This window comes from Ictidomys tridecemlineatus, chromosome X (genome assembly GCF_052094955.1).
Source record: "Ictidomys tridecemlineatus isolate mIctTri1 chromosome X, mIctTri1.hap1, whole genome shotgun sequence".
Taxonomy (NCBI): Eukaryota; Metazoa; Chordata; class Mammalia; order Rodentia; family Sciuridae; genus Ictidomys; species Ictidomys tridecemlineatus.
In genome coordinates, this window is record NC_135493.1 from 74,625,732 (window position 1) to 74,647,650 (window position 21,919).

The following is a 21,919-nucleotide window of genomic DNA, read 5'->3' on the forward strand; positions in this document are numbered from 1 at the left end:
AGATCATATTTTCCTGCTTCTTTATATGCTTGTTATTTTTTTGAATGCCAGAGATTGTTAATTTTACATTATTGAGTGGTAAATGTTTTTACTACTGTAAATATGCAGCTGGGTTTAGTGGACACACCTGTAATCCCAGCTACTCAGAGGGCTGAGGCAAGAGGATCACAAATTCAAGGCCAACCTTGGCAACTTAGTAGGGCTGTAGGTTAGTGATAGAGCACTTCCTAGCATGTATGTAGGGATGTAGCTTAGTGATAGAGCACTTCCTAGCATGTATGAGTCCCAGGATTTGATCACCTGTATTGCAAAAACAAAACAAAACAAAAATACTTACTGTAAATTAAACTTTGTCCTGGAAAGTTGGTAAGTTACTTTGAAACAGTTTTATTTTTATCTTTTTTTTTTTTCAGTACTGGGGATGAAACCCAGCACTTCCTCCATGCTAAACTCTGAGCCACACCCCTAGTTCTAGGCAGTTTCTTTGTGTGCATGCACTGACCTATTATCAGTGGAAAACATGATGAACATCCCTTGTAAATTTCTAGAGCTTTCTCTCTGTGCAACTTGATTTTCTCCAGTACTCTGTACTGTACAGAACTTTAGTTACCTTGTTCTCCCTAGATTCCCAACTTTATCTTCTCAACTAAGAGAGATTGCTGAGTTCTGCCTGAGTTCCTCCTTTCTACACTGTGGCCTAACAATTCTCTCTAGGCGAGTATGCTGGGATCATCATTAGAATCATCTTGTTTGTTTTTCAACTTTTTGTGATCATTATCATATGCTTCCAGATGTCTAATATCCAAAGCCCATTGTTTCATATAGTTCATCCTTTTTCTTTGCTGTTTTAGTAGGTAGGGTAAATTACTCAATCTTGCCCAGAAGTAGAAGTAGCTTTGCCTTTTTGTTAGACTAGGATTTAAGATTCCAGAGGTTGGGTTTTTCTGGGCAATGAAGAAGCCCAGGGTGTGAGAGTAGGGGCTTAAATGGAATGGAAAACAAAGTTTCTGGAGTTAAGGCAGAATAAGAGTGCAAGGCTAAATTATGAAATGAGTCGTTTTTGTGACTGCTTAATAGATATAGTTAGTGGGAATGGAACTGGCATTGCAAACAAAGATATGAGGACGGGCAAAGTGCCTGGAGGAATAAATAAGCACTGGTTTCAGAGAACTATAAATTATTTCTTATAGCTGGAATATAAAACACATAAGAAGCTGCTGTGGTTTGGAGATATCTCCTCTGAAGTTCAGGTAATGCGGTCTGGGGATGTGGTTCAGTGGTAGATTGCTTGCCTAACATGTGTGAAGCCCTGGATTTGATCCCCAGCACTGCAAAACAAACACACAGAATTCAGATGTTGGCCAATGGGATAGTATTAAAAGATGAGGACTTTATATAGGCCATGAGGGGGCCCTCCCTTCTGAATGGCATTTAGGCCCTTATAAAAGGGGTTTCCTGCAGCATTTGGCTTCTTAGCTCTTTCACCTTGTGCTATGTGAGGACAGTGTTCTTCCCCTCAGCAGGATGTAGCCCTCACTAGACAACTGAATCTGCTGGCACTTTGATCTTAGACTTACCAGGCTTCAGAACTCTGAGAAATAAATTTCTGTTCTTTTAAAATCCAGTCTCACGTATTCTGTTTTAGCAACACAAAACAGAAAACTTGTCAGGAAATGAAATAGGTGCCTATATTTGAAGAATCATCTGTTAATGGAAGGAATTTGGAAACTTTCTTCAAAGCAATTGAGAAAGTCAAGAAATTGGATGGTCAGGGAGTCAGTTTGTCACCCAGATTATTTCTTGAATCTTCTTGCTGATGACAGAACATGGAGTAGGTAGAGAGGAAAACTGAAAGCTTGATTCAAAAATTCTTATTGAGCCAGGTGTTGTAGTGCATACCTATAATCCCAGCAACTCAGGACATCGAAGCAAGAGGATCACAAGTTTGAGGCCAGCCTCGGCATAATTGCAAGACCCTGTTTCAAAATAAGAAATAAAAGGGATGGAGGATATAGCAAAGTGCACCTGGGTTCCATCCCCAGTTTCACATGCATACACAATATTCGTACTGAGTAAGGAGACTGGGGTGCTAGTTTTAGGGTTGTGGAGAAGGTTGTAAAGCTAAATGTCATAAGTCTCAAAATAATAGATTTTTTTATTTTTATTTTTTTATTTCTATTTATTTATTTATTTTTACTTAGGAGTGGTGGATTTGGCAATTGGGAGACAGGAGACAGCTTCCCTCGTCCCCTCCCATCCCCTTCTCTCTGTGGTAGGCAGAGGGTGAGAGAAGCAGCAATCTCCTTCAAGAAAGGGCTGTGGAGAGGGTGAGGATGTGGCTCAAATGGTAACACACTCGCTTGGCATTCATGGGGCGCTGGGTTCGATCCTCAGCACCACATAAAAATAAAATAAAGATGTTGTGTCCACTGAAAACTAAAAAATAAAAATTCTCTCTCTTTCTAAAAAAAGAAAAAAAGGGGCTGTGGAGAAGCAGGAGCCCAGGCTAGAGCCCCAGTGCTGTTCAGATAGGGACAGGGAGGGAAAGGTCCACAAAGAATGCTAGGATTAGTGGAGTTGGCCTCTCAAAGAATAAGGATTCCAGAGGGTGTAGTGGATAGGACTCTGAGAAACGTGAACAGTAGGAAAAACAGGTTCAGATGTGTGTAAAGGAATTAAAGACTTGAAGGCTCTAATCTTAGTTCTGACCTCTTTTCCTGTCTTGTGAAAGTGCCAGCACCTCTTCTGTTTGTCATTCTTTCTTTGACGACATTCTTAATGTGATCATTTGTGTAACCACTTTTAGTTTCACTTAAACATGCTTTCTGTTTAAAATCCACACGATCAGATTGGAATATCTTCAAGTAAACACATTCTTTGGCCTTTATGAAATGTGCTCTCTCTGTAGCTAAAACCCTGTCTTAAGTCATGTTCCAAAAGGTCAAACTGTTTTCTCTGACAGATAGCCTGCATTCACCACTGCTGTGTCTCCCTGCTCTTGCAGAATCCCTGCTTTCAGGAAAGAAGTGAAAAAGCCCCCTTGTGCTCCCAGGGTCTTCAATTTTTGCCCAGACCTCCATCTAAAGAAGTGTTTTGCAAGTTACTTGTGGAAGTGCTATTCAACCCTATGTCAGGCATTGGGAGCAGATAGAAATTAGAAAGTTTGATAGATTCTGTGATATACTTCAGATTCATTTTGGGAAAACAGCATCTCATCCCCTTTCAACATTACTTTACATACAGTATCTAATTTTTTTTTGGTGGTACTGGGTATTTTTTTTTACAGTTTTATGATTTTATTTAACTATCAGCAGTTAGTTCTCATCCATATTGACTGTCTGTAGATTTTTGAACGTGGTAATGGGGACATAGTTACCAAAGTACAGAGCTTGTTTGGTGAATTTTCATCCTCGTTATGTTTTCTGGATAATTGCACACGAATACGATATGGGACATTCCTTATTCCTTTGGCCCAGACAGCTTTGTTGAGCCTGGTATCAATGCGCTCATCTGGAGTTCCCATCTCCTTCATGACAAATTTCCGGATCTCTTTGAGTGCCTGAGGAGCACGCTTCTTGGAGCCCACTCCATGGATGCGCTTGTGAATGTTGATGATGTATTCTCGGGTCACTATCTCATTGATGGCAGAACGGCCCTTCTTCTCGCCACCCTTCTTTGCGGGAGCCATTCTGCCAGGCCCTAGTTGGAAAGCTGGTACTGGGTATTGAACTCAAGGATGCTCTACCACTGAGCTACACCCCGAGCTCTTTTTGTCTTTTATTTTGAGACAGGGTCTCACTGAATTGCTGAGGCTGGCTTGAAACTTGCCATCCTCCTGCCTCAGCCTCCAGAGTTGCTGGGATTACAGGTTTGCACTACCACATCTGGCACAGTATTTAATTTTTATACACAATTTATGATATAAAAGTGATATATGATATAGCATATAAAAAAAGATAAAAAAAATCTAGGGCTGAAGTTGTAGTGCAATAATACAGAGCTTGCTTAGCACACACAAGGTCCTGGGTTTGATCCCTAGTACTACAAAAAGTAATTAACATCTACGTGAAGGTATATAGTAAAGAGTAAATTTCCCTTCCTTTTCTACCTTCAGTTCACTTCCCCTCCTTAGGGCCAACTGTAGTTATCAGTTTCATAAGACTATATGAGGATATACAAATATAATTCCAGAGATGATGATATATACATTTATCATTTTATATATATATATATATATATATATATATATATATATATAAACACATACGTATATATGTTTCCTTTTTTAAAAATATTTTTTAGTTGTAGTTGGACACAATACCTTTATTTTATTTATTTATTTTTATGTGGTGCTGAGGATGGAACCCAGGGCCTCACATGCACTAGGTGAGCCCTCTACCACTGAGCCACAACACCAGCCCCTCCCCCCCTTTTTTAAGAAAACATAAGTTGTAGGATTATATGTGCACTGTTTTGCACCTTGCTTTCCCTACTTTTGAGAATATCCTGGAAATCTTTTAAAGTCAATCTACATAGAGAGCTGCACATTGGTTTTGTAATTGCATAGTCTTACACCGATAGCTGCACCAGAGTTTATTTAATCAACTTCCTACTGGTGGACTTTAAGGTTACTTAAATACACATACACACACACACACACACACACACACACACACACGTTAATAATTATGGAAATTGAATATGGAGTATATAGGGACTTTCTATACTATCTTAATCACTCTTCCTGTATATAAATATAAAACTGTTGTAAGAGTAAAGTTAATCTGTGAGGAAAGTAAAATGTTCAGTGGTTGCTAGAGGTTTTGGAGGGTAGGAGGAAAGGCTAAATAGATGGAGCACGGGGGATTTTTAGGGCATTTGAACTATTCTTTATAATACTATAATGGTGGATAGGTGTCATTGAACATTTGCAAAATCTATAAAATGTGCAATACAAAAAATGAACCCTAATGTAAACTATTAATAATGTATTAATATGATTTATTAAGATTTATTAATTATAAGAAATGTACCACACTATTGTAAATTGTTAATTGTAGGAGAAACTGTTTATGGGGAGTAGAGAGGATAGGTGTGGATATATTGAACTCTGTGTAATACTGGTTCAATTATGCAAATCTGAAACTGTACTAAGAAAATTAAATATCTACTAAAATAAATTGGCAAAGGATTTAATTAGACATTTTTCCATACAAATGGCCAAAAAGCACATGAAAATAATTCAATGAGCCAGACATGATGGCACATACCTGTGAGACTAGAGAAACTAAGGTAGGAGCATTGCTTAAGCCCAGGATTCAAGGCCAGCCTGCACACTGTATTGAGACCCTAACTCAAAAGAACAAACCCAAACATCACTGGTCATTAGAGAAATATAAATCAACTTCACAACTGCCAGGGTGAGGTAAAGATGTGCTGTGAGGATGTGGAGAAATTATAACCCTCATGTATTGCTGGTAGCAGTGTAAAATGATGCAGCCACCCTAGAAAGCAATTTGGCAATTCCTCAAAAAGTTTTTTTAAAATAGAATTTCTATGTGATCCAGCAGCTCCATTCATAGGTTTCTACCCAAAATAATTGAAAACAAGTATTCAACTCAAAACTTGTACACAGATGTTTAGAGCACCACTATTCACAATAGCCAAAAGATAAAACTGACCCAAATGAACATCAATTATTGAATAGATTTTTCTGGGGGTACTGGGGATTGAACTCAGGGGCACTTAACCATGGAGCCACATCCCCACCCCTTTTTTGTATTTTATTTAGAGACAGGGTTCCATCTCCAATATTGCAGAGAAAAAAAACGATTAATTTTGTGTTATATGAATATTACATCATTTTTTTAAAGGGAATGTACCAAGTATGTATAGGAAGTAAACACAAGCTGCTTTATGAGGTCCAAGTTGGGTGCAGTGACATATGCCTATAATCCCAGCCATTTGGGATTCTGAGGCAGGAGGATCAGAAGTTCAAGGCCAGCCTCAGCAACTTAGTAAGACCCTTTTCCAAAATAATATATATATATATATATATATATATATATATATATATATATATATATATATATATATATATATATAAAGGGCTGGGGATGTAGCTAGTGGTAGTATACCCCTGCATTCAATCCCCAGAACTGGAAAAAAAAAATGGAGAGGCAGGCCCAGAAAATTGGAAGGTAGGGAATTGTAAAGAAACTATCATGGAGATGTGATGATGTTTGAATTAAGTCAATCAATGTATTAATCAGTTATCAAACATTTATTTTATGCATACTAAATGCCAGGCACTAAGGAAGGCATTGAGGAGAGAGACATACATGAATTCAAACTTATCTACCTCTCAGAGAACTCACAATCTATCCTGGAGAGGCAGACACATAAATAGGCAATTACAGTACCTCCTTATAAGTACAATGATGGATGTATGTACAGGTATTATGGAAGTAAGGAGGAATGTCTCCAAGTAAAGAAAGGAAGAAAGGTCATTTTAGGCTAAGGGAACAACACAAACAAAGGCACAGAGCCAAGAGATAAAAGGTGTGTGTAGGTGTGTGTGTGTGTGTGTGTGTGTGTGTGTGTGTGTGTGTGTGTGTGTACATGCATGTGCAGCCACACATTGCAAGTGGTTCTATCTTGTAATAGCAAACATTCCAAAATAGGAAGGGGGGAGGACTGGGATCTAAAGCAAATGTATGACAGTCAGGCCTTGTGTGTTATACAGATCCCTCTATTAGTGTGAAATCTTAAGATTGAAAGAGGAACAAGACTGTAGACTAGGAGACTAATTAGGAGGATGTTGCAATAGTGTAGATAAAAAATTTTCAGGATCAGAGCTAGGGAGGGAAGTGGTAATTGGGATAAAGAGGAAGGGTTATAATCAGGAAGTGATTAAAAGATAAAACTAATAGACTCCAGGGTTGCTTGGATATTGGTGGTAAGGGAGAGTCAAGGATGACTCTAGGTTCTAGTTTTGTATGGTGGGATGTGTATTTGTCAGAGAAATTAGTTGATACCAACAGAAGAAAACTAAGCAGAAAAGGTATTTTAAAAAAGAATATTGGGGGAATCTTGTAATTGTTGGGAGAGCTGAAGAACCAGATCAGAGGTCAAACTTCCAGAAACAATGCCCCAAACTGTGGTAGAAGTAGCCAAATTATACAGGTCCCTCACCCAGAGCATAAGAGGAAACTTGACCACTGTAGCTGTGAGAAGTCAACCTTGAAAACACTGGAAATTCCCTGACAGGAAAAAAGATAGAGAAAGAAAGTAAAGTCCACATAGAACATATTTCCTCATATAGCTCAGTTCTGAATCAGAGTCTTGTGCAGGTGTTTCTGATCGGAGAAATCTAAGTCACATGACTGTCAGCTACAAGGGAGACTGGCAAAATAGCTCTGACTCAACACTGGAGAGGCAGGGGTTCATAATGTGGAAATTCTATAGAAAGACTGTTCAAATTTGAGGGCAGCCACAAGTGTGACACAGACCGTACTGTTATCAATTCATGTAGAGACTACAAGAGTCTGGGGGCAGAAGTGAAGAGTTCCATTTTGAACATGTGGTATTTGAGGTGTCTGTAGTACTTGCAGATAAAGATGTCTAGCAGGTAGTGGCATATTTGAAGTTCTTAGGATCCAAGTAGCAGTTAAGAGTGGGTGGAAAAGTCCTAAGAGAGCATGTTGAATGAGATAAGAAGATAGAAGAATCCTGGATGTGAGAAAGAAACCTTGCCTGGATTTCTTATTCTCCCTGAAAAAAAGCCTGAAATACAGGAATGTATATGATATAATGTTTGCTTCCACTTCCCCTAGACATATTTTACTTTTTATATACCATGAGGATGATATCTGCGGCTATTTGTCTATTGATTAAAAAGGATAACAAAACATCTCTTATCTTCCCAAGAGATCCAAATGGCTACAGTCAGGACTAGGTCCCTGGCTACCAGGAAGATGGAGCACTATTTCCCTAGGTATTCACACTTCAAAGGGGATGACTTTGGAGATGACCGCAGGCTATAAAATTTGGAGACATAAGACCCTATTTACATTACAAAAACTTTGGGTAAGAAAAAGGATCCTGCTAATCCCATTTCTTTCTTCTTCTTTTTTTTTTTTTTTTTTTTAGAGAGAGAGAGAGAGAATTTTTTAATATTTATTTTTTAGTTTTCGGGGGACACAACATCTTTGTTTGTATGTGGTGCTGAGGATCGAACCCGGGCCGCACGCATGCCAGGCGAGCACGCTACTGCTTGAGCCACATCCCCAGCCCCTAATCCCATTTCTGAGGCATTTCTCTCTCCTTTTCCAAAGGGGCAGGGTCTCTCTCCTGTATGGAATGGAAAAAAATCCATTTTTCTCCATCCCTCATCTATGGGGTGAAAATTGTCACTCATAGAAAGTTCCATCAGTTCTCAATGTGTCCCCTGTGGGTCTAAGTGTAGGAGACTGACACAGCAATATCACTTTGGCTGGATTAGTAAACAGAGCTGACATATGGAGGGCCTTGTACATGAAACTAGATGATGCACAATCATCAACAGATGTTAAGCAGGGTATTGACTTAATTCTGACTTGTATTTTAGATTTTCTAAGGTCAAATACAGAACATTACAGTTAGCTAGGTCTAGAGCCCCAGAGACTAGTTAGAGAGCTGTTGTAATTGCCTAAGCTACTCTGAGGGGAGTGGCATTGGCAATGGAGGTGGAGGATGAATTCCAGAGCTATTTTGATATCCCACATGTGTTCTTACAGCTCTGTGCAACACCCTTTCACCTATTTTCAGCATGTAATAGGAAGCCTGGTTGGTTTTTCCTTTCCATTTATGCTTTCTTATGGTCCAGCTCCCCATGGGAGTCCCTATCACTGATATGTCTACTCTGCTCACTACATAGGGCAGGGGATGAAATTATCAATGGCTTTTTAGTCGCAGTTAATTTACTTTTCTTGGTTTTGCTTTCCTCTTCCAAATCCTGCAGTTACTCTAAGGCAAGAACTTAATTACCTTAAACATTATGGTATCAGACTATTTCACTCTTTTTCAATGCTCTATTGCCTAGAATTCTACAAATTGAAAGGGCTAATACTGTATGCAAAAGTTGAATTCACTGTGTGAAACTGTCTGACAGCCTCCCCCAACCGCTTAGCACTCTTCCTCATTGCCATTTGTGGGTAGGCAGAATTCTACAATGGCTCTCAATATCCCACCCACACTGGGGTACAAGTACTTTGTTCCAGTTATTTAGTCAAACTCTAATCTAGGCACTGCTGGGAAGGGATCATGCAGAACTAATTAAGGCCTCACATCAGGTGACTTGTAAAACTAAATAATAACAGAAATAAAGATTGTTGCGGTGATCCATACCTGTAATCCCAGCTACTCAAGAGGCTGAAGAAAGAGGATTACAAATTTGAGGCTAGCTGTATCAATTTAGCAAGATCTTGTCTCAAAACGAAATATCTTTAAAAATGAACTGGGGATGTAGTTTAATGGCAAAGTGCCCCTGGGTTCAAGTATCAGTGCTCAAAAATAGGAAAAGTAAAGAAAGTAGAGGGGCTGAGGCTGTGGCTCAGTGGTAGAGCTCTCGCCTAGCATATGTGAGGTGCTGGGTTCAATCCTCAGCACCACATATAAATAAAAAAAAATAAAGGTACAAATAAATCACATCAATCTTAAAAAAAAAGTAAAGAAAGTAGAAAGAAAGAAGCTAGGTGTTATGGCTTATTCCCGTAATCCCAGGAACTCAGAAAGCTGAAGCAGGAGGATCACAAGCTCCAGACAAGTCTTAGCAACTTAGTATAGACCCTGTCTCAAAATAAAAAATAAAAAGGAGTGGGAATATAGCTCAGTTGTACAGCACCCCTAGGTTCAATCCCTAGTACTGAAAAAAAAAATACTGAAATAATCCTGAGTGAATCTGACCTCATCAGCTGAGCTCTTAAAAGGGATTAGGCTTGTAAGTCACAAAATTATAAACACTGTATTATTCTACTCATATAGGGGTATCTAAAGTAGTCAAATTCAAGAAACAAAGTAGAAGGTGGTTACCTGGGTGGGGGAGATGGGGAGTCATTTTCTTTCTCTCTCTCTCTCTCTTCCTCCCTCCCTCCCTCCCTCCCTCCCTCTTTGCAGTACTGGGAATTGAGTTCAGGGCCTTACACTTACTTGCTAGGCAAGCGTGTGACCACTGGCTATATTGGCTATATCCCCAGTCCATTTAAAATTTTTGTTTTGTGGGGCTGGGGATGTGGCTCAAGCGGTAGCGCGCTCGCCTAGCATGCGTGCGGCCCGGGTTCGATCCTCAGCAGCACCACATACCAACAAAGATGTTGTGTCCGCCAAGAACTAAGAAAAAATAAATAAATGTTAAAATTCTCTCTCTCTCTCTGTCCCCCTCTCTCTCTCACTCTCTCTTTAAAAAAAAAAAAAAAAAAAAAAAAAAAAAATTTTTGTTTTGAGACAGGGTCTCTAGTCTAGGTACTTATCCAGGCTGATTTTGAACTTCTTATTCTCCTGCCTCAGCTTCCCAAGTATCTTGGATTACAGGGATGCCCCATTGCAACTGGCTGGAATGAGTTTTCAATGGGTATAGTTTCTGTATTGCAAGATGAAGATCTCTTGCACAACAAGTGAGATTACTTAACACTACTGAACTGTTCACTTAAAATGGCTAAGATGATGGATTTTATGTTATGTTTGTTTAATACATTTTTTGGGGAGTACTGGGGATTGAACCCAGAGATGCTTAACTACTGAGTTACATCCCCAGCCATCCCCCTTTTTTATTTTGAGACAAGGTCTCACTCAATTACTTAGGGTCTTGCTAAATTGCTGAGGCTGATCTTTTTTTTGGGGGGGGGGTACAGGGAATTGAACTCAAGGGCACTCGACCACTGAGCCACATCCCCAGCCCTATTTTGAATTTTATTTAGAGACAGGGTCTCACTGAGTTGCTTAGTGCCTCGCCATTGCTGAGGCTGGCTTTGAACTCACCATCCTCCTGTCTCAGCCTACCAAGCTGCTGGGATTACAGACGTGCACCACTGCACCTGGCTATATACTATATTTAGAAGTAGATACATAAAACCTTATAAAATTAATTTCTGGAAATATACAAGAAATTATATAGTTTTACAAACCAAAACCACATTCAAATCTATGTACTCGGATAATTCATTCATTTTAAGTACAGTGGTACACATATCATTTGAAATATGCAGAAAAATCATTTAAGTATTAACTTCATAACACACCAACATGACTATAAATTTTCTTTAATCCAATATGTATACATATTACAAAATTCTATAGCAGTGGGGTTTTTTTTCCTTTTTTTTTCTTTTTTGCAATGCTGGGGTGGAATCCAGGGCCTCAAGCATGGTATTAGGCAATATCTACCACTGAGCTATATCTCCATTCCATCTACAAGAATTTTTTATTATCTCTAGACTTAGAGTTTGGAACACTTTTCAGATACAAACAACTACATATTTTCCCATGTTCTAACTGATTAATATAAAGGATCTTTAGAGCAGGGGATGTAGCTCAGTGGTAGAGCACTTGCTTAGCATGTACCAGGTTGAGTTTGATACCTAGAAGCACATACAAAAAAGGATATTTATAAAAAACTTCTCTGTGGAATTAAAATGACTATTAAAGAAGCTAAATTGTGTGCCATACTTTATTTTAGAAATTCAAAGTGATTTATGGAAGTGGCGATTGCTCTTTAGAGTATCAACATAATGGTCTATTGCTGGTAGTATGATTTCATTTTCAAATTAAGAATGTATATTTGATGAAAAAGCACTAAAATTTAAATGAAAAAATACATTTTGAATTATTTGTAAAGCAGTATCTCTTATGTACAGTGTGAAATACACAATAATTGCAACTGACATTTCTGAGGGCAATATTTTAAAGAAAACATTTAGACTTGTACCATAAACAGAGACATTGCACATAAACTAAAATTTTAGTAATTTCATCCTGTTTCAATAGTACTGGCTCAGAAATTATATGTTTTTTCTTTTTTCTTTTTGGTACCTGGGATTGAACCCAGGGGTGGGGACTTAACCACTGAGCCACATCCCCAGCCCTTTTAATATTTTATTTTGAGACACGTTCTCACCAAGTTGCTTAGGGCCTCACTTAGTTGCTGAGGCTGCTTTGAACTCATGATCCTCCGGCTTTAGCCTCCTGGGCCACTGGCATTGCAGATGTGCTCCACCATGTCTGGTTCAATTATACTTTATGTCTTATTTCCTATATGGTACATACTGTTCTTCAAGAACAATGACTGCCCTTGTAGCTTCCCTTTAAGACTTTTTAGTTCTATGATAATTTCCTGTTATATGTGTACAATTGCATAAATATATATGCAGTATATATACCCAAATCCCAAGTTTGAGTCTAGCTTCAGCAATTTAGTGAGACCGTGTCTCAAAATAAAAAATAAAAAGAGCTGGGAATGTGGATCAATGGTAGAGTGCTTGCCTATTGTCTATGTACAAGGCCCTGAGTTAGATCCCAAGCATCACAAAAAAAAAAAAAAAAATTGAGAGGAAAGTGAGGACACAGATATGCAATATATATTTGCAGTACTGGGGATTAAACCTAAGGCCCACAGCACTGAGCTACATCACTAGCCCTTTTATATTTTTATTGTGAGACAGGATTACATTAAATTGTCCAGGCTGGCCTTGAATTGCAATCCTCCTGCCTCAGCCTCCTGAATAGCTAGAATTATAGGCGTAGGCCACCATGCTCGGCTTCTGTGATAAATATTTTGACCTAAATTTCAGGTTATTGTGCAGTTAGAATGAGAACAGGTTTCCTGAGAGCTTTTTAAAGTACTTTCAATAGCTTTTATTATTTGTAAAAATGCATAATAGTGTCCTAGCAAAGCTGACAATAGCTCTAGCCTCTATCATGTTTTATAATGAGACATTTGATATAAAACAATCCTGAACCACTTATTATAGCAAATGGATACAGCTTTCCTGTTTCATTTCACCTTTTGCCTTGAGCTTAGATTTTTAGAGGCATGTATTTAAAAATCAGGTACAGGTTGTGCCCATATGTCAGCTAAATTACCATTCAATAGAATCCAAAAATATAATCAAAAGATATTTAGACCAAACTACAGAATGAAGTTATAGCTCTTTTTTTCTTTTCATTCTTAACCAGAGTGTTTTAGTGTCTTTTTTTTTTTTTTTTTTTTTTGTACAGGGGATTGAACCCAGGTGCTTAACCACTGAGCCATATCCCCAGCCCTTTTTGGGAACAGGGTGTTGCTGAGTTGCTAAGTACCTTGCTAATCTGCTGAGACTGGTTTTGAACTCATAATCCTTCTGCCTTAGCCTCCTGAGTTGCTGGGATAACAGGCGTGTACCACCACGCCTGGCTGTTTTAGTGTCTTATACTAAATCTTTCACATAATATGTGACTTATACCAAATAGTTCTCTTCACACAAAAACAGAAAACATTGCAATATCCCTTTCTTTCTATATGTAAATTTAATTAATTTCTTGGCAAATATTTTTATTTGTATTGACACACTACCAGAACCTAACAGTTACATAACTGTACCATTTTTCTTTAGAGTATTTTGTATTATGCATACACAAAAGTGCATCAAAAATTGGCTGTCTGAAAATAGAAGAGTATTAATATTTGCTATCCAAAAAGTACAAATTTAAAACAGATGAAAAATCAGAATAATCACAACACTAAATAGCTAGATCTTAAACACATGGTAGCACCAAGAAAACACAGGGAACAAGCTACGTCCACATGACACAGTCCAAAGACCTGGGTGCATCATGGTCTCATAGGTAATATATGTAAGTGCTTCTAGAAACATGGAGAAGCCATTTTAACACTTTTTAACATACAGTGGCTCTCTTACAATACTGCCATCTAATATAGATGCACAGAGACTTTTTATTCATCCTAGATGTATATTTTAATTGTTTACAAATAGATAATTTGCCAAATAATAATAATTATTATTATTAGTTTTTGGTGTGGTACTGGGAATTGAACCCAGAGGTGTTCTACCACTGAGGTACAGCACCAGTCCTTATTTATTTTGAGATAGGGTCTTGCTAAATTGGTGATGCTGGCCTGGAATTGGGAAGCATCCTGCCTCAGCCTCCTTAGTCCCTGGGATTACAGGTGAGTATCAACACAACTAGCTCCGAATTCCATCTTATTAGGTGAAAACTTTGTAATGGTGCGATCAACATTTCACTAAAATCAAATATCTTTTCCCTTTAATTAAAAATACCATAATACCTTTTCTTTTTGCAGTGCTGGGGTTCAAACAAAGGCCCTCAAAGTCTATACCACTGACCTACATCTTTAGCATCTATACCTTCTCTTGGTAGTATTTTACTTCTGACCTTAAAAAAACACAGGGAATGGGCTGGGGATGTGGCTCAAGTGGTAGCGCGCTCGCCTAGCATGCGTACGGCCCGGGTTCGATCCTCAGCACCACATACCAACAAAGATGTTGTGTCCGCCGAGAACTGAAAAATAAATATTAAAAATTCTCTCTTTTTCTCTCTCAAAAAAAAAAAAAAAACACAGGGAAAGTGGCTACAGTAATGCACTCCTATAATCCCAGGGGCCCAGGAAGCTGAGGCAGGAGGATTCCAACTTCAAGGCCAGCCTTAGCAACTTAGCAAGGCCCTACACAACTTAGTGAGACCCTGTCTCAAAATAAAAAATAAAAAAGGGCTGGAGACTTAGTACCACTGGGTTGAATTCCTAGTACACAAAACCAAAACCAAAACTGAAACCAAACAAACAAAGACTGGGCATGGTGGCACAAGCCAGTAATCCTAGGGACTCACGAAGCTTAAGCAGAAGTATCTCAAAAGTTTGAGGCCAGCCTTGGCAATTTAGTGAGACCCTGTCTCAAAATAAAAAATAAAAAGGGGTGGTAATGTGGATCAGTGGGAGAGCACTTGACTACTATTTATGTGCAAGGCCCTAAGTTAGATCCCTAGCACCACACACACACACACACAAAAGAGGGACTGGGATTGTGGCTCAGTGCTAGAGCTCTTGTCTAGCATGTGTGAGGCCCTGGGTTCCATCCTCAGCACCACATAAAAAATAAACAAAATAAAGGTATTGTGTCCAACTACTTCTAAATAAATAAATAAATAAATAAATAAATAAATAAGGGGGGCATGTGGGGATACAGTTATGTTTGAATGATGAAGACATTAAGTTTGACTAAACCCTTTATTTCTGTGTTTAAATGTAAGGATAGGATAGGAAAACTTATAAATGACAAAATAGGAAGAAACATCTCGAGTTACATGTTCCATCTGAGAAGGACACATTTTTAAAGTTGTGTAACTGAAAACATTTCTGAACAAGGCCATTTCAAAACACTACATTACAGTCATGTGCAATGATGAATGCACTCTGCACCTAAAAATAACTAAAAAATTTTGGGGATAGTCGCTATACCCCCCATCACTACTGATTCAGAGAAAAAGTGATTAGTGATTTTAAATTACTTGAGACAGCTAAATTTATTTTATTTTATTTTAAAGAGAGAGAGAGAGAGAGAGAGAGAGAGAGAGAGAGAGAGAGAGAATTTTAATATTTATTTTTCAGTTCTCAGCGGATACAACATCTTTGTTTGTATGTGGTGCTTAGGATCGAACCCCGGCCGCATGCATGCCAGGCAAGCGTGCTACCGCTTGAGCCACATCCCCAGCCCGAGACAGCTAAATTTAAAAGAAACAGACAAGACTCTTTTTAATGTCAATATATATGGTATGCAATAAAATATGGTTTTAATATTTTCCACATTTCCCACCATTTTTCAACTAGAGACTTTCATTGGAGACAAGGGTGAAATCCAGCACATGTAATAATAACTACATTAAAATATATGAATTAAACTCCAAAACAATGTTTTTTCTTTTTAAACAATGTTTTATTTTTATCCAAATCTATTTAAACTTTGTATAAATTTTAATGTTGCAAGAGAATCCAATCTGTTTATGAATTTAGTTGTACAATCAAGTTCTACCTAATGTAATGCTAAGCAAATGAGATTGATAAAAATTTTCTAAAGTATACACCAAAAATACTATCATAGGAACCTAAGAACATCTAATACTTCAAATCATAGCTCTTGTTGTCTTTATGTTATACCAATTTGTATCAGAGTTTAATAAAAGAAATGGCAACAGTTTCCAAATTGGTAGCATACTTTTTAAAAAAGATTTTTAAAATGTAAGGCCATTTAAAAAAACAAACAAACCAAGCCAGGCATGGTGGAACATGCCTGCAATCCCAGTGGCTCTGGAGCATGAGGCAGGAGGATTGCAAGTTCAAGGCCAGACTCAGCAATTTATCAAGTTCCTAAGCAACTTAGACTGTGTATCAAAATTAAAAACAAAAAGGTCTGGAAATGTTGCTCTGTGGTAAATTGCCCTGAGTTAAATCCCCAGTACAAAAAACAATTCAGCTTTTCACAACCCAAATATTAGCATAACCTTAAAATAATTTAGAAAAGGGTGTTCTAAGATATGTTGCAGATTGTTTTATTACCCAAAATTATGTTAATTCATAATTCTAAATTTTTATAAAGTATAAGATTAAAATAATTTTTTAGTATGTGTAAATTCTGTATTTTATTACATAGGTATGTTTCTTCAACACTATCTTTTAAAATGGATTGTTTAAAGAGACAACTTTTATTCTAAATTTTTCATTCATTCAACTTTATTTCTGGTTGAATCCACATGATATGTGCTTTCAATGCATAAAATCATAGGGGATCTTCTACAAATACAACTGAAACAGTTTGGGCAGCAAAAGATTTTTGTAACAATGAAAGGTTATAAATTGTATTTCAATCCCTTTTTCTTTATCTCAAAGTGCAAGATGTAGGGTTCTCATAATCCCTTAGCAATGCTACTCCTGTAAATAATCCTTTGTCACAGAAAGTTTTAAAAATAAGTATATTCTAGTAAGCTGACATAAAACAAATGACACATGTACTGCAATGAATAAACTTACATGAATTGTGATATTGGATTGGTCTATCAGAGTAAATTGCAGATCCAGGAAACTGAGACTTCAAACAATAAAGCTCCATTTTCAGAGTCTCTGGTTGAATGTTTAATTAGATCAACTAATTGTCCTTCCACATCTGGTTGTTCATAAAAGCAAAACCTACAATTCGAGTGTTCAATTCTAGTGTGAAGTGTTTTACTATAGAAATGAAAGCTTGAGCTTAAAAGATAATGGTCATCAGAATTATCCTGAACAAAAAACAACCACCTAGCATATTTGCTAGCTTCCACTCTGTCTTCTACCATGTGATTGGTCCTGAATACCGACCGTGTTTTGAAAGTTTTTCAGCTCTGTAAAGCTTATCAAAACCACATGACCACTATTGCATGGATTCATAAACTCTTGCAACCCTAGCAACAGAGTTAGGATCAAAATTTAAATGATAGTGCATAGTTTCAGACACACAGAGGTCTGTGGTGGTGAATCCATTTAAGTTCCTTTGGATTTGCTTAGTGTGCATTGGAGGTAGCAATGGAAAGAGTAAGGGATGTCATCATGACTCCCTTGGGCTCTGCAATGATACTCCTATGATGCAGTGAACAAGTCATTTATAGACAGACCCACAAAGATTGCTGAGGCAACAATTATGTCCTGATCTATCTGATTCTCATATTTAGAGAAAACATTTCTTCCCACTTTAGAATAAATTTCAGAAACTTCCATGGGAAAACTGTCTAGACAATTGCCATAAATTCCTTTCAAATGAAACAGATTCTAGTCTAAAGGCACAGAAAACTGAAACTAGTCTTAAGGCCTAAGTCCAATAACTACAGGCATGTTCACCAAGGCAAAGATGCAAGTCTCCATTCTGAAATTCTGTACTTTTTATGAATTATTTGCTCTTTTTTTTTTTTAAAAAAAAATAGTTGTAGATAGACACAATACCTTTATTTATTTATTTTTATGTGGTGTTGAGGATAGAACATAGTAAGGCAAGGGCTCCATCACTGAGCCACAACCCCAGCCCCTTAATGAATTATTTTGTTCTTTATACACAGTCTCAGGCTGAAGATTGTGAAAATCTTTTTGAATATCATTCCATGATAGATTTAGATTAGAAGAATAAACCAAGACTTTGCCTCTCGCCTCCACTGGATCTCACAATTTGTTGGTCAAGATACCAAGTGGAGAATGAAAGCATTAAGCTCAGTCAAGATGACAACCTCCCTAAAGCATGGAGACTTTGTGGCAGAGCCTATGGGGGAAAAGCCAGTGAGAAGCCTGCCTGGGATTGGTGAAGTCCCGGGCAAGAAGTTGGAGGAAAGGGGCTTTGATAAAGCGTATGTTGTCCTTGGTCAGTTTCTGGTGCTAAAGAAAGATGAAATTATCTTCCAGGAATGGCTGAAGGACACATGTGGTGCCAATACCAAGTAGTCCCAGGACTGGTTTGGGTGCCTTTGAGAATGGTGTGATGTTCTCTGGGGAGCCCTCAATCCCCAGTCCTATTATCAAGTCTCCAGAGTTTGTATCCAAGTGGAGGCTCTTTGTCCTCTACAAAGGAAAAGATTGCTGTTGTTGCACTTGAGAGTCTTTGAGAATTCTCTCCCCTCACCATTGAATTTTTGCTCTTGCATGCAACACCCTTTCTCTTTCCCCTGCCAGTTCCATCCATGGAAACCTTTAACTAGCTTTTCTGATTGGATTCCTGGCCCCTTCCCCACCTTTACCTCTGGTCTGCTTGATGCCATTTGGCTCCTTTTTTGGCAATAACAGCCAATAAAGTCAGTGGCCTTCCTAATAAAAGAGGAAAGAAACCAAGTATGAATTCAGAGGGAAGGAGACCTTATTAGTCTTTGACAACTTTTTCTTGTGTGTGTGGTGCTGGGATCAATGGGGATCTAACCCGGGGGCTTGTGCATGTGAGGCAAGCACACTACCAACTGAGCTATACCCCCAGCCCATTTTGGCAGCTTTGTTTTTCTCACAAGGCATCCTCATTGTGGAGAGCTCAGGAAGGTGTACTCTTGGTTGCCTTTCTGCTTTTGTTTTGCAAAAAGCCACCATTTAAATTGTATCCATTGTATCCATTAGCCTTTTCTTGTTTGACCTATTTTTATTTTTCCTTCACCTTTTTCATCTTCACTGTTGATGATGCAGCTGGACATATCTTTAACATAGTGGCTACCAAATACGGAATCATTTTTTCCAAATTGATTGGCTAGTGATGGTTATAGTACCAAGAAATCAGTTTTTTTCTTTTATTCAGGTTAAGAGATTTCTGGAAGTTTTATTTTTTTTTCTTGTGAAGGTTTTAGTCTTAAAAAGGTCTTTCTGGAATTCTTACTATCTCTACTTATCTGGAGAGTGTGGGAGGCTGCATCTGTGTATTTTTTCAGCTTCACTTAACCTTTAGGACCATTTTCCAGCTGCTTTGATGGAGAAGCATGTCTCTCCACTTCCTCCTCCAGTACTGGTGCTACTACTGCACAATGTGTTTTAAGCCTGTAAATTTGTGGCAATTTGTTAACACAGCAACAGAAAATAGGCCATTATTGGTGTTATTTGAGTGGCAAAGTTTGGGACTGAGTTGAAGAAGTAGTTGATTTATTTACAGATGGTTTTAAATTTAGAATTCCTGTATGTAAAAGGTAGCAAAGAAAACAAACAAATCAGTGTGAAAGAGAAAACACAAAAGCACCTCCTTCAATGCTCAGGTCAAGTGTTCTTCATCTACTCCCTCCAGTCTGAAGTGACTGTTCCCTCCCCAGATATTTAGAAACCAGTGTATTTAATTAGCATATTTAATTGCCTAAATAATAATCTTCTGTATTGTTCTCCAGTGGCTTTTTTTAATGGGGTGGGTACTAGGGATTGAACCCAGGGGTGCTTAAGCAGCGGGTCACATTCCCAGCCTCTTTTTATTTTTTTGAGACCGCATCTTGCTCAGTTGCCTAGGGCCTTGCTAAATTGCTGAGACTGGCTTTGAACTTGTGATCCTCCTGCTTCAGCCTCCCCAGCTGCTGAGATTACAGGCATGCACCAACACCCCAGCCCCAGTGGCTTTTTGTGTCTATCAAAGTAGGCTTCAAATATCTTGAGGGCTAGGAACTTGTTTTGTTCATTTTATGTTTCTTATAGTGCCTTGAACATAGAGATTCTAGCAAACGTTACTAGAGTGGCTGAAGAAGATATGCTTGTCTGATGAATAAGTACTTCAAACGCAACCTTCCAGGAGTTATTTCTGGAAGGCACCTGGTTGGAGTTCTTCAAGTGTTTTCTTACTGAGTCACCGAGAGCTCCACCACCCGCTTTCCATAGCGGGGAAAAATGTATCATAACATCCTGTGACTCTTCTCTCAGGATAAGAAACCGTAGACCCTGAGTATCTGTAAGCTAAATAGTCTGCCCGACTGAGAGCATGACTTGGCATTTAACAAGAAGAGTTCTGCCTAATTAACTAGTACCGCCTAATCACTAAGGCATAAACATCTGCCAGAGGAATCTGAGAAGTCTGTTTTAAAATTTGAAAAGCTGGGGCACTTGTGTGTGTGTGTTTACCAGTGAAATCAAATTACAAGACAAGGTTGGTGCCCAATTTCCAGGAGAGTTTGTGTAGTGAATTTTGTCTTTTTCACTGCATGATGTGATTTTTTGATTATCGGATGGAAAAATTAACAACATTATGATTTTTTCTGTGTTCATATCCATAACTAACAGTTTGTCAACTATATCTAAGAAGTTGAGAATTCATTATGTGCCTGAATTGTTATTTTTTGATGTTGTCAAGGGACTAGGTAGTAGAAAGACTATCAAGAAATTCACTGACCTGGTTTCTTAAATTAAGGACATTTTTGAAATCACAAGGTTCTGAGACATCCAACTTGTAGCCTCCAGTGGCTTGTAATAATTTCTTGCTGAAGTGACAAGCTACCTTAAATCTTTTCTGGAACAAAAGATGAGGCATAAATTAATAACAATGTGACAAAATTGAACGCTGGACTTGAAACTGCAGGAGGATCATAAGGGCTGATTTGTTAAAGAAGGGCAATTCATGACAATCTAGATTTAGGCAGAGGACAAATGAATTCATTTAGCATTGTTGAAGTACCTTGAGCTTAATGGAATCACAGACTGACGATTTGCAGGGCTATTTGGTAGAAATGAAGTCACTGAACGTCACGAATTTTGACAGAAGTGGATCATTTTTAACATTTTTATAGTAGCTTTTAGCGTGCAAACTCTCATTATGTCCCCGAGTTATTAAGCATTTGCCCTGTAACTGTGGGCAAAACTCGCCCGAATACCGAAACGATTTTGAAATTTCGGGCTATAGTACCGAAATCTGAGATGTTCGTGTTCATTTGACCCTGCGAAAGTATCAGTCTTTTTCCGCTTAAAGTGCTTAAATCAGTGGGTGGAGTTAGAATTACGGCGTGTTCAAATCCGAATCCTCTTCCCCATCGTTTCAAACAATTCCGTCTTTGAAATACAATCATTTGAATTTACTTGTTCAGAATTGACCCATCAGCTTTGTAACTATCCTTTTCTGTACGAACAAAGTTGGCTAAACTTTTTTAGACGCCTCTGGCATTTCTGTTAACATTGACATTATTGAGTAGGTAACAAACAGACTTATACTTTACCACTTTGGCAAAAATGTATCCGACGTATATGTGAATTTTTTTTACCCCTCCGTTTCACTCTTGAAAAACTTGGGACTCGCCTGCTCCACTGAATGCCCTAACTGGGAGTCGGGTTGACAGGGTTGTCGCATGCGCTCTCGACACAATCATGTTTGTCGCAATGGGCCCTACGCGGAAGGTTACCTAAGACCAGTGACTTTAATGA

General features: G+C 38.2%; 1 long non-coding RNA gene and 3 pseudogenes across 1 annotated transcript; 1 reads left to right on the top strand and 3 right to left on the bottom strand.

Annotated features, from left to right (window-relative positions):
• Positions 1–1,663: 1,663 nt before the first annotated feature.
• LOC144371723 (uncharacterized) lies at positions 1,664–21,905 on the bottom strand. The gene is made up of 4 exons (XR_013431792.1): positions 21,715–21,905; positions 20,898–21,014; positions 18,799–18,865; positions 1,664–1,976 (listed from the first exon to the last, which is right to left on the bottom strand). It is a non-coding gene; the product is annotated as an uncharacterized LOC144371723 (long non-coding RNA).
• LOC101955936 (large ribosomal subunit protein eL31 pseudogene) lies at positions 3,274–3,727 on the bottom strand (annotated as a pseudogene).
• Positions 15,800–18,272, bottom strand: LOC110596952 (suppressor of cytokine signaling 6-like; annotated as a pseudogene).
• LOC120892432 (barrier-to-autointegration factor pseudogene) lies at positions 18,287–18,759 on the top strand (annotated as a pseudogene).
• Positions 21,906–21,919: the final 14 nt, after the last annotated feature.